Source organism: Anabrus simplex, chromosome 1, assembly GCF_040414725.1.
Source record: "Anabrus simplex isolate iqAnaSimp1 chromosome 1, ASM4041472v1, whole genome shotgun sequence".
In the NCBI taxonomy this organism is placed as follows: domain Eukaryota; kingdom Metazoa; phylum Arthropoda; class Insecta; order Orthoptera; family Tettigoniidae; genus Anabrus; species Anabrus simplex.
In genome coordinates, this window is record NC_090265.1 from 1,740,261,388 (window position 1) to 1,740,274,462 (window position 13,075).

The 13,075-nt window shown below is 41.2% G+C and overlaps 1 protein-coding gene across 4 annotated transcripts in view; it reads left to right on the top strand.

The window, feature by feature from the left end:
• The first annotated feature begins 4,890 nt into the window (after positions 1 to 4,890).
• Positions 4,891 to 13,075, top strand: part of LOC136864255 (F-box and leucine-rich repeat protein 13-like) — a 28,743-nt gene continuing 20,558 nt past the window's right edge. Inside the window, exon 1 of one of the 4 annotated variants that reach the window (XM_068229644.1) lies at positions 4,891 to 4,948. The gene's annotated coding sequence lies outside the window, so the exon portion shown is untranslated. Of the gene's footprint in view, positions 4,949 to 5,334; positions 5,459 to 13,075 lie in introns of those variants that run through there. The other 3 variants (XM_068229641.1, XM_068229649.1, XM_068229651.1) reach the window with 3 other exon arrangements.

The window sequence follows — 13,075 nt, forward strand, 5'->3', positions numbered from 1 at the left end:
TTCATTCATTGTAATTTCTTTATCCATTTCTTCACCAACTAATTGCCTTTCTTGGTCGTCCGTTGAATGACTGTAATCCGTTCTTGTGTTCAGCAGCTTCTGAAAATACTCTCTCCATCTATTTCTTATTTCTTCTGGCTTTGTTAAAATTATGCCACCTTCATCCTTCACAAATCTGGTGTTTACTTGATCTCTCTTTTTGTTTCTTAAGATACCATACAGTAATTTCTTGCTGCCCTGCATATCATCTCTCAATTTCTGTGTGAATAAGGCCCAGCTTTTCCTCTTTTCTTCCTCCACTACTTTCTTGGCCAAATTCTTTGCCTCCACATATTGTCTTCTACTTTCTTCAGTCTTAGATGTTTTCCATACCATTTTCTTTTCCTTCACTTTAATCTTTACCCTATCATTCCACCAGTGTGTTTCTTTGTCCTTCACATTTCCTGATGTTCTACCACACACCTTTTCTGCACATCCAACCAGTGCTTACATAAATCTTTTCCATTCCTCTTCAACATTCCCCATCTCTGTCCTGGGTACCAAGGGAATTATTTCCCTTTGAAATTCTTCTTGTATGCTTTTCTCCTTCAACTTCCATACTTTAATTCTTTTCTCTCTTCTTAATTGGGTTTTTTCAATCTTTCCAACTTTCAATTTTCCTATCACAACTCTATGATCTCCACCAAAGGCTTCTTCAGGCATGGCTGTTACATCTACAAGGTTCTTCCGGTGTTCTCTCTCTATGATTATATAATCAATCATCATGGTCTTTGTTCGTCTGTCTCCCCAACCATACCTTGTAATCTTCTGACTGTTCTTCTTCCTAAACCAGGTGTTTCCAACAATCATTTGATTCCTCATGCAAAAATCCACCAACAACTCGCCTTCTGGATTTACATTTCCATATTCAAAGGGCCCTACAACATCTTCCTTTCCTTGTCTTTCCATTCCAACTTGTGCATTTAGATCTCACATCAATAGTACTTCCTTATCTTCTATCTGTCTCTCCACTTCCTCTAAGAAGTCCTCTAGATGTTCATCTATGCAACCAGTTTATGGGGCGTACAACTGAAATAGATCTTTCACGCCATTTTCAAACTGGAGTCTCATCATCATCATCCTATCGCTGACGTACTTTGTATATTCCAGATATTCTTGGATTTCTCTTCTAAGTATGATGGCCACTCCATTTTTTGCTTCAGGTCCTCCGCTGTAATACAGCCTGTATCCTTCTCTCAGAGGGATCACCCCTGTACCCCTCTTCTTGGTCTTGCACAGTTCAAGTATGGCTATATCTTTTTCTATCATGAAGTCAACCAGTTCTTCTGTCTTTCCCGTCAGTGTCAGTACATTAACTGTTGCAATTTTGATGTAGTTTGGTGCTGGTTGCCCGTTTTTCACAGTTCCCCCAGCACCTGAAGAGCTGCGCGTCGCTTTTAGCAGGGGACGCCCTAACCTTTTCCGAGGCACCATATCTGCTTTGTCCATATAGGCTATTGTTACAATGGGCTCGCCACACCCAAAGGCATTTTATACCTACTGCCAGGTTCAAAATTAGGCCGCCCCTAACATGGAGACAGACGCCTTTCGTAGCCGCTCCTCTGGAGTACAGACGCTACGGGTATGCCCCTTCCGCCATCTCCGCCGTACCGAAGTCCACCTTCTCCGCCGTAGATGCCGTTGAGGTCTTCACTCGTAACCCTGAGCTGGGACCCATGCCAGATGTTACACACCGGGTCAGTGTGCTCTGGGACTCACATAGGCATGTCTACAAAAAACGAATGTAAATAATAAAATGATTATGTTTGTACGCCTAGAAGTAAATTGGCAACGACCGTGTCTGTAATGCAACCAAAATGTAGGCTGTTTATTAAATGCAAACCCTTAGGTGGCTGATTTTCTTATAAATGTTTACACAGAGATAGCCTAGTCACAATAACAAGGCATTCTCTTGATCACAAGCTACAAATAACAAGCACCAAACAGCACGGACGATGCAGTGATTGTGATCACGTCACGACTAAAAATCACTGATATCAGAAAATCACGATATCAAATCACGCTGTGACTCACAAATCACGGTATCGCTCATCACTAGTACGGTACTGGGCGGGTGTATCAGCTGTTTCCGCGCAGTCGATCCCTCTCGATCGATGAGCAGTGTGACAATGTAAATGAATTTAGTCGTTAGTACTCGTTGCCAGTTGGTCGCTCTTGATCGTTCGATGCCCTGTATGACAGCGGGCTAAGAGACAAACGAGTTACCTTAATCTGGATTCCGGGTCATTCCAACATAGCGGGTAACGAATTGGCGGACCGCTTAGCTCAGGCAGCCGCGCACGGTCAGGGAGTGGTGTATCATTTGATGTTGCCGTTCATGGAATTTTGGAGTAGTTGTCTTTCACACATGCGCCTGCTTTGGCAGACTGAATGGAGTGATCCCGCGTGTCGTATAGGTCGCCACTTGTATTCTATACTTCCGAATGTCCCGCGCTCTCCGTGGTTTCTGAAACACCCCTATACTAGACGTCAGATTACTACTATTATTCGTATGCGACTAACCATATGTGTACGCCGGATTACTTATTTCGCATGAAATTGGTAGAGTCTAATCTATGCACTTGTACGTCGGTGGCTACGAGTAATCATATTTTATTTCAGTGTCCGTTATTAGAAGTCAGCAGGCGTAAATGGTTACAACCTTGTTTTCGAAAACAATTCGCGTTACTCACGAAATTGACGTGTTGGATATTAGATCCCACTCCATTTTCGGTAGCTGCTCTATCCAATTTCCTTTTTGACAACAAAATATTCCTGTAGTTTATGTCCCTTCCCCTACTCCTTATGTGTTGATCCGGTTTTGTACGTGATTTGTAGAAGTCGCCAAGTATCGGTCGCTTTGGCGTGAAGCCTAGTACCTTGTGTCCCTGTGTTTTGTTTTCCTGCGTGTAGGTTTTGTAGGTTTTTTCTCTCTCTATTCAAACGTACCTTTAGTATTAAAGTTTCCGCATCCTCTATCTTTTGGCTTGTTTTTAAGATACGTGGCTGGGTATACCGTTCCCAAGCGAAGCCCATTAAATAACCTAGACAAGACAAGACAAGAACTTATTGGCCATGTGTTGACGCAATTCAAACAAATATTAAAAATTATTCACACGAACGTATTGACCACGTGCACTGCCTTCGTGATGTCCAGGCCGTACTGTAACGAGCGCGGGAAAGCAATCAGCTGATCGTTAGGGGGGAAGTTTAGCACATGAGTTAGTAGAGTTAAACATAGATTTTCGCAGTTTTCTTGAAATTTTTAACGATGGCCGCGTGTTCACCCAGACATATGTGAGAATGAGTCGTCATCGACTGCAGTATTAAGTGGAAATCGTTAATTAGTGAAGAAAACTTAGTGTGAGCGTGTATTTATGTGAAGCTATAAGTTAAGAAGATCGTTCTTCAGTGTTTTAATGTTGTAGTTTATTTGTGTACAGTTATATTTATAGTGTAAAATTAATTGAGTTAGTACATTCTGTGTTTTATTATTAACCAAGAATTGTATATACTTGAATTAAGATGATCAGTGAGGGAAATCACCATGCCTAAAAGTTGCTGTACCGGGCGAGTTGGCCGTGAGCGTAGAGGCGCGCGGCTGTGAGCTTGCATCCGGGAGATAGTAGGTTCGAATCCCACTATCGGCAGCCCTGAAGATGGTTTTCCGTGGTTTCCCATTTTCACACCAGACAAATGCTGGGGTTGTACCTTAATTAAGGCCACGGACGCTTCCTTCCAACTCCTAGGCCTTTCCTATCCCATCGTCGCTATAAGACCTATCTGTGTCGGTGCGACGTAAAGCCCATAGCAAAAAAAAAAAAAAAGAGTTGCTTTGTGCCTGGCTGCAAAGCCAATTATAAACAAGGAGAGTACACTCCGGTATTAGTGTTTCCTTCTGATGAAGAACGAGTTAAGTTGTGGAAGAAGGCTATTCCCAGAGGGAATTTAATAGTTAATCACAACACAGTTGTATGTATTAAGCGCTTTCCTAAAAATCACATCCTGAGAGAAATAAGAGTGTCATAAACAAGCGTAACGTTAGGTAGGACCTATATTTTTATGTAATCAGATCTACGGCTTATCTGAATTCGGTGTATTTGAAAATGCAAGTCTTATTTATGAGTACCACCGAGCTCGATAGCTGCAGTCGCTTAACTGCTGCCAGTATCCAGTATTCGGGAGACAGTGGGTTCGAACCCCACTGTCGGCAGCCCTGAAGATGGTTTTCCGTGGTTTCCCATTTTCAAGCCAGGCAAATGCTGGGGCTCTACCTTAATTAAGGCCACGGCCGCTTCCTTCCCATTCCTAGACCTTTCCTGTCCCATCGTCACCGTAAGACTTATCTGTGTCGGTGCGACGAAAAGCAAATAGCAAAAAAATAATTTTAAAAAATAAATAAATTATGAGTATCAAACAGCAGTGTGATTTATGTAAATCTTATCTTCTGACAGATTCAGATCTTATTTATGAATTACCTCCAGAAGTAAGATAGTACTGTATCTGAATTTCCTAAATCGAGGGGGCTTAAAATATCCATCAGACATGTCAATAGAACTTGGAATTGAGGTGTACAAAGTATTTTGTGTGTTAGTGTCAGATACATATAAGAGGGTATTTCTAAATTCAGACGATCCTAAGTGTGTCACAAAATCCCTGGCTTTGGAGTCAATGCAGGTGGCAGATTCCCTAGTCATTTGTGACTGCGGGAAGAAATTGGAAGACCTGGCCGGACAGTGTAGGCCTATATATATTTGGGTGAATATATTTTTAAATAACTTTTCCAAAATTCACACCGACTTGTGTATTCAACAAAGTGCCTCAAAGAGAGCAGACCTACTCCATACTGGTGTAACTTCCTGTAAGAGGTCCAGGAAAGCTGCAGTGTTCATGGAGTGGAAACAGTGAGGTACAGAAATAATTTATATTTGTAATAAATAGTAATGGTAATTGGCTGCATGTTTTCTGTCAGTGTCTATGATGTGAATGTTCCAGTTGACCAGAAAATGGATAAAATCGCAAGAATATGTCTGAAAGTGTTAGGCTGTACTCACACAAACGAACGTATATACGCGAGAAATAGAACGTTACGGAGAAGGATATGCATTGTATGTCAGAATTAACAAATATTTGAGGATAGCTTTTGGTTTTACAAGGTGTTAACAGTTCTTTAAGTAATTTAAACGAGTGTGTTATTCAAGCGGAGCGTATGCGTATCGCCTTCAAGTCCCCCCAAAGCGTGACGTCATCAGAGGTACAGTACGGCCTGGACATTACGAAGGCAGTGCCACGTGCTAAGCGCTACTGTCATGTTTGTGTCATGTCTCATGTGCGCCACGAACTTTGTGCTACGCGTTTGTTTGATGCAAGGTATCGCTTTTATCGTGTTTGTGCGTATTATACTGCGAATTTGTGTAGGGTAAGACGGTAAAATATTATTCGTAATGTTGTGTTAAAATACATTCAGGCTATGTTGTTAGGAAGTGATAAAAACAGTGAGACGTGTGTCTCACAATTCACGTTACAGATATTAGGCCTAATGGTGTTATCCCTTCTGAAATTACTACTAATACTACTGTCGAAAGGGGAGCCTCCGTGGTTCCGACGGCAGCGCGTCGGCCTCTCACCGCTGGATACCGTGGTTCAAATCCCGGTCACTCCCTGTGAGATTTGTGCTGGACAAAGCGGAAGCGGAACTGGTTTTTCACCGGGTACTCCAGGTTTTCCTATCATCTTTCATTCCAGCAACACTCTCCATTATCATTTCATAGCATTTATCAGTCATTAATAAATCATTTTATATATTTTCGTAGGTTATGGTATGGTGTTGAGAAGAACAGTAATCTAGCGACAAGCGAGGGGGGCCAGGTTAGGCCTCTATTAACCGACAACAAACAAAAGAACCCTCGGCTACTTCGGTTCGCGCAGCTTGTTCCGGTTCATCCCGATGTTACCCGACGAATCAAGGACAAGCACACGCGCAACTGGCTGACAGACATGCCGGCTGTCAAGCTGGCGTTAACACATACTGCAAGTAGCTGCAGTCAGGCTCTTAGATTGAGGTTATTCTTTCATTAAAGCCGGAAACGCAATGCAATTAAAAGAACGAAAGTAAATGTAAAGTGGCCAAAAGTATTAACCATTGAGTTAAATGGAACCCAAGCTGTATACCATATTTTTAAAAATAAAAAATAAAAGTATACTGTTCCAATAAGCGTACACACAGAGGACATAATATGAACAACACAAAATAACCGTCGAAGATACTCTCTGCTACAGTCAAGTATCTTTTCCGATTTTAACACACGCTTCGATTTGTCCAGTGTAGGTACAGTTTTTTCATCACGTAAAATTCGCTTATTTTCCGACGTATCACATCTTTTGTGAAGTCGTCTGTTTCGATCCTTTTCTTGTGGACTGTTTTCTTGCCATCAGGTGTAGAAAAATGCAAACGACCCTTGGCCATAGACGTCTTCTCTTCCACTAAAATACGTTTCACCAGTGACTTTGAAACCCCTGTTGCTTCACTTGTTGAAGCCACTACATTATAATTCAGTTTATGAACTGTTTTCTGTTCTCGTAAGTGAGCAGCTACGTTATATACTATTTCTCTGGCTTGTCCCCTTACAGGCTGTCCAGATTTGCTACCAGACTTCGAAGTAGCAGCCATAACTACTGTACATTTAAATGACGCTCCCACTAGAATAACACGGTACACAACACTAAATAGCTGAAAGACTGGGCTGCCGTCAATTATTTCGCTGCTGAGCGGCTTTAGATGTGTGTGTGTGTTGGCATACCAGTTGCGCAACTGCCGATACTTCTAATTCTGTTTTTTACACAGTCAAGAATTTAGTTTATTCACCTGGTTAATGTGCTCCGTAATGAGTAATGACCCTTGAAGGTCGCTAGGTAACACTGTTCAACACTATATACCGGTACATAAAAACATTTACCAATACAGTACACGCTACATGCAAAGGAATTATAGGACTATAATTAATACAACTAAAGAAAGAAATGTGAATAAAACTGACAAAACAACAAGAGCGCTAAAACGGATACAGAAGTGACAGCGAAACTCTTGTGTAACCGCGCTTCGCAGTGTGCACAGTATGGTGGCCAGGCGGCATGTGACCCCCTCCACTACTCCCTATGATGTCAGACATCCACTCGGAGAGAATGCGCGGAGAAGTGGGCTTTGCGCAGGTTCTTTTGTTAGTTGCAGGGTAATAGTTTGCAGTGCAAGCTACATTGGTCTGGACTGGTTAGGGTAGGGGATGGACTAGACAATTGGTCTGGATACACCACTCATATGGGAACAAGCAAAGGTAGTCTGGGGGCGTAAGCCCGTAGGTTAGAGCCGCGTAAAACATGGTATCACGAAAAGGTTCGCGTACTGTAGTTGTATGAACATACCGTTGCCTACGCTATAATACAAGGCCTTGAAATGCACTCATGGAAACGGGTGGCATCCTAGTTCACCATTCAGCCGCTAGGATCGCGTTCTTGCCCCCTTGTATTCGCATGGCTGTATATGTCAATAAGTAAATTATATCCTAAAGAAAAAGAACTGAATGTTTTGCGAGTATTGACAGTACTTTATTTATAGAGCGGTGCTTCATTGGCTTGGATATGTCATCGAAGTTTCAAAACTTTCCTTTTGAGGGGCTTCTTATCAAGTTTAAAACTTTCTCTCTTCTACTTGAGTGGCTCGAAACAATGTTGTCTAATAGAGGTCTCAGAAATTTTCATAGTAGAAAAAGAGATCGTTTGTCGTCTTTACACTTTCTACACTTAATTTCACTGTCGAACACGTCTTTCAAAAAAATGTACACCTTTTAGTAACTCTCTTCGGGGCAAGCACTACGTAGCGGAGGTGACAAATTCCGTCGTTCACTGCAGAAGTGCCACAGATGATGATTTTTGGTACTTGAGGGCTCCTCGATTTTGAAAACGAATATGACACAATGTTGGACTTTGAGTAGCTGGAGAAGAGATGTTCTAAACAGCCTTTACAGTCTGTCTATTCTTTTGGCACACGAATCATGTCATTTTATTCTGCTTGGCGTCTTAGGTAGCTGAAGAAGAGCTCGATGTCATTGCTTGTTAGGTTCTTCGTCAATGCATAATGCAAATGTATACTTATGAGGTATTTCACGCAGGCAGCAGTGGATTGGGTAATCAAGATCTATGCCTGATACATTTCCCTCATGAATCTTTTTTACTTTCTCTGAATGCATTTGAATTTTCTTAATATATGACAGGAAATGATTAATTAACCAAGTGAGGCGTACATCTTCAGTACTAAAAGATGCTCTTTTGTTCTCATTTCTGGAATATGTCCCATGTGGTGTAGGGGTAGCGTTCCTGCCTCTCGCCCGGAGGCCCCGGGTTCGATTCCCGGTCAGGTCAGGGATTTTTCTCTCGACCTGAGGGTTGGTTCGAGGTCCACTCAGCCTACGTGATTAGAACTGAGGAGCTATCTGACAGTGAGATGGTGGCCCCGGTCTCGAAAGCCCAGAATAACGCCGAGAGGATGCGTCGTGCTGACCACACGGCTCCTCGTAATCTGCAGGCCTTCGGGCTGAGCAGTGGTCGCTGGGCAAGCCAAAGCCCTTTTAAGGGCGTTAAGTGCTGTGAGGTTTGGTTTGGCGTTGCAGACGTCTTCCGCATCGAGCAGTGTCATAAAATGCTCCATAAAACAAATGGTTTATTTTAAACTGTACTTAATGCTCTCGGGACAAACCACCTCCATACTGTTCAAACCAGAGATTGTTTCAGGGGAAAATACAATATTTTTAGCACTTGCTACATTCATTTTCTGCAAATTTGTCGGGCAAATTATTTTTCTGGTGGGTTTCCTAATTTAAGATTTCTGAGTTTGAAGAGACTTCTCAAATGTTTGCCGGTCACGGTATCATTGTTTACAAAGAAGTCCAGTGACAAATTTTGGGATCGCCCGATTCTTATGATGTAACTCGGATCAAAACTTAGGAACAGAGACCTAATTTCATCAGCTTGAAGTCGTTTCTCATGCGTAATACTTCCTCTGTATAATGTTTCGAACATTGAACTATCACTGGAAACTTGTGAAACGAAATTCTACTACCTTTAATTTCTCGTGAATAAACCATGACTGGAACTGCGAATGCTCAACATCAGACGAATACATAATACATTTACAACCAACTCAGTTAATAAACACCTTTAAAGGTGCGAACCTGGTAGACAGGGGGCAAGAAAGCGATCCTATCGGCCCGGCATTTAGCTTCAGTGTGACCTCTTTGATAGTGTTTTACGGGCTCTATTTCCAGGCCTTGTATTATAATGTAGGCAGCGGAACATACAGTAGTGTGCATTGTACTGAAGTGGGGGAAGACTATGTAGACATCTGAAGCATTAAAACCGTCATCTCACCGGGCGAGTTGGCCGTGAGCGTAGAGGCGTGCGGCTGTGAGCTTGCATCCGGGAGATAGTAGGTTCGAATCCCACTATCGGCAGCCCTGAAAATGGTTTTCCATGGTTTCCCATTTTCACACCAGGCAAATGCTGGGGCTGTACCTTAATTAAGGCCACGGCCACGGCCACTTCCTTCCAACTTCTAGGCCTTTCCTATCCCATCGTTGCCATAAGACCTATCTGTGTCGGTGCGACGTAAAGCCCCTAGCAAAATAAACCCGTCATCTTAAGATTTCTCTTTTTTTTCATTAATTCAGTCTTGAAGCAGTTTGGACGGACAGTGTAGGGTCAGTCAGGGTAATTAGGAGACAGACAAAAAAAAAGGGAAAAAATGAGACACTCAATTTTTTCTGCTCTGATTAATAATCTCAACACTTTGCATGAATGACATTATATATTAGTCTTTTATCCATTATGGTAAAATAATTGGAAAGTGTCCGAACTATATATCTAGCAGTACACAAGTTTTTCCTGAGTGGTGTTTTTTCTAACCAAAAAACTTTCATGCATTGCACTTTGTATTTTGTTACTCTGGCTCAACCCAAATATCCAGGAAAGTGTTTCTGGTTTTATTTGGTAGTGTAAGGGAGAATCTTCTTTTTCAGCTTGAAAACACAATTTTAAGTTTTTGATTTGAGAAGAAAATTCATTTAAAAAAAAGGGGGGGAAATATGAGACATCATTAGGGTAAAAGTGAGACACTTTTAGGGGAAATATGAGACAGTTGGTACACTTGTTTCTGTACCTGTATACTTATGTTTGTCATTCATACAGACTCCTTTCCTGATATACTTCCTGAAAATTCTTTTGAGAATATCCTACTTTCAAAAATCAAACACACTGACAAAACCATGATGAAGCGAAGAAGAGTGGACCCAACAGCAAAGGTGATAACATCTGACGAGTATTCCCAGCTTGTGAGGGAAAAGCAGAAACCACTTCATAAGAAGGATAGAAAGGGTACAGGTATTCAAAAGGCAACAGTTCCAGTAGTAAAACCTCCATCTAAGACAAGAGCAGAAGTTCATTAACTGAGCTCGATAGCTGCAGTCGCTTAAGTGCGGCCAGTATCCAGTATTTGGGAGATAGTAGGTTCGAACCCCACTGTCGGCAACCCTGAAAATGGTTTTCCGTGGTTTCCCATTTTCACACCAGGCAAATGCTGGGGCTGTACCTTAATTAAGGCCATGGCTACTTCCTTCCCACCCCTACCCCTTTCCTGTCCCATCATCGCCATAAGACCAATCTGCGTCGGTGCGACGTAAAGCAACTGGCAAAAAAAAAAAAAAAAAAGTAAAGAAAGTTCATTCTTCTGATTCAGCTACAAGCGAAGATGAAGACTGGCAAGTTAGCGGTGAGAGTCTTGATGAAGTTGATCTGCTTGACACAGATGCTGTGGAAATGACCATGGCAGATGAAGTAAATCCAGGTGACTTTGTACTTGTACTTTTTGAAAGTTCTGGAAAGCGGCATTCTTTTCAATATAAATATGTTGCCACTGTTCAGAAAGTTCTGGAAGGTGGAGACATGCAAATCATGTGTCTCAATTGTGTAGACAATAACAAAACTGTGTTAAGGCTTAATGAAAACGATGTATCTGTTGTGGAAAAGTCAAAATTACTAGGGAAATTTCCTGTTCCAATAATACCAGGGAAAGGTAGAGGCATTACATTTGCATTCCCAGGAACAGTTGATGTTTTTGAAAATAAAAAACTAGAACTCCTACAATTTCTTTTAAGCCAGTTTAAACCAAGTGATGTCTCATTTTTTCACCATTCTGATTACAATGGGCACTATGTATTTATTTAGTATAATTAAAATGTAACATAAATTCAAGCATAAAGCTCAGGTACCATTTAATTAGATGGGATAATGTCAACAGTCTATACTAAGTAATTTTTGTCATGAATGAGTTTAAAAATGCATCTCAAGCCTAAATTTCGTGGTATCAGAACATGGCCATTTTGTTCCTATAATAAAACTGAGGAAAGTGTTGCAAACTATTACACCCAGATTTTTTCCTGTCTTCCTTTGACCCTAAGCTGTCTTACAATTACCCTATTAACTCTCCAACATGATTTTACAGTCTGCTACAATACTGTCTCACTTTTCCCCTGGGTTGTCTCATAATTCCCCCTTTTGCAGGTTAAAAATGAGACGCACATTTATATTTATTTTTCAAAAGTTAATGAATATATAGTAATCTGTTGTTTCCAGTGTTTTTTGTAACACCAGTCACAACTTATTATGATTTTTTTAATAACTGTCACTGTTGTAGTTTGTAATTTATGAACAAAGTTGTAAAAAATGTCTCATATTTACCCTGACTGACCCTAGTTATTGGCTTTCGACTTTCGGATGACTGCCATTGATATTTCCTTTATTTTTATTGTATCGGAAAAAAGTTGAGAGAAGAAAGTTCATAAATAATATTCTAGTCAATTTTGTCGTGAGCAGTTTTCCTGTAAAACCAACCGTAAGAGCGATTTATCGAGTTTTATGTTTTAGGTCCCCTCTGAAACCCCCCTCCTACTGACGTTTTTCAACAACTTGTAGCTAGGATCCCACTCATTCTTATGCTGAACTTAAATGATGTGGAGGAAACGACAAACATGAACAAAAGGACAAAGACAATCTCCACATCTTCCTGAGTTGTCATCTTGAAGTAGATTGGGTCTCTCCTCATCAGTCCCAGTTTTTCTTCTTTCCTTTTTCTGAATTTGGCCGTCTATGGAATGCGTAGAACTTAAGGGTTCTTGGCCTTTCTTTTCTTTTCTTCCCAGAACCTCTTCATTCTTTCGCTTCTCATATTTCGCTCCTCTTCAGAAATGATCCATTCAGGTCTCTGTTTTAGTGGTTTCTCTTCAAATGATTTTAGACTGTCGACTCTTCTTCTGAACTCACTTCTATTGTAGATCATCTGCAGTGTAAACCAACTTTTTCAACATCCTTCCTGACCTCTTCTACCCACTTGGAGATGGCCTTTAATCCCATGATATGTTTGGTCCGCCATTTGTCATCCATTCTTACTAGGTGTCCGTAGAATTTCAGCCTTTGTTTTTGCATTGTGACTGTGTTCTTTTCAGTGTACTTGTAGAGCTCCTCATTTCTCCTTTTCATCCAAGTCCCATTAGTCTTCTGTGGTCCCAGAATTGTCCTCAGAATCTTCCTTTCCTTCTTTTCAAGTTCTTGCCACTCCTCTTTTTTCATTTAAAATCAGGCTCTCTGAAGCATACAATCATTCTGGTTTTATTACTGAGTTATAGTATCGGATTTCGGCTTTGTAGGATATTGTCCATTTGTGTTAGCTTGTAGGCCAGGTCTAATTTTCTGGCTCTTGCCTTGTTTGTCTCTTTATCCAGTCCGTTCATTTGGATCCATTCACCTGGGTATTTGAACTTGACCATCCTTTTAATCCTGCCATGTTTTACCTCCATATACCTCTCGGTTTGGTGAACTCCATATATTCACTCTTTTCATAATAAGACCCTCTTTTTTGGTGGTTTCATGCAGGCTCTCCAGCAGCTTTTGAGCATCTTTTCGGTTTTTGGCTAAGATGGCCTGGTCATCTGTC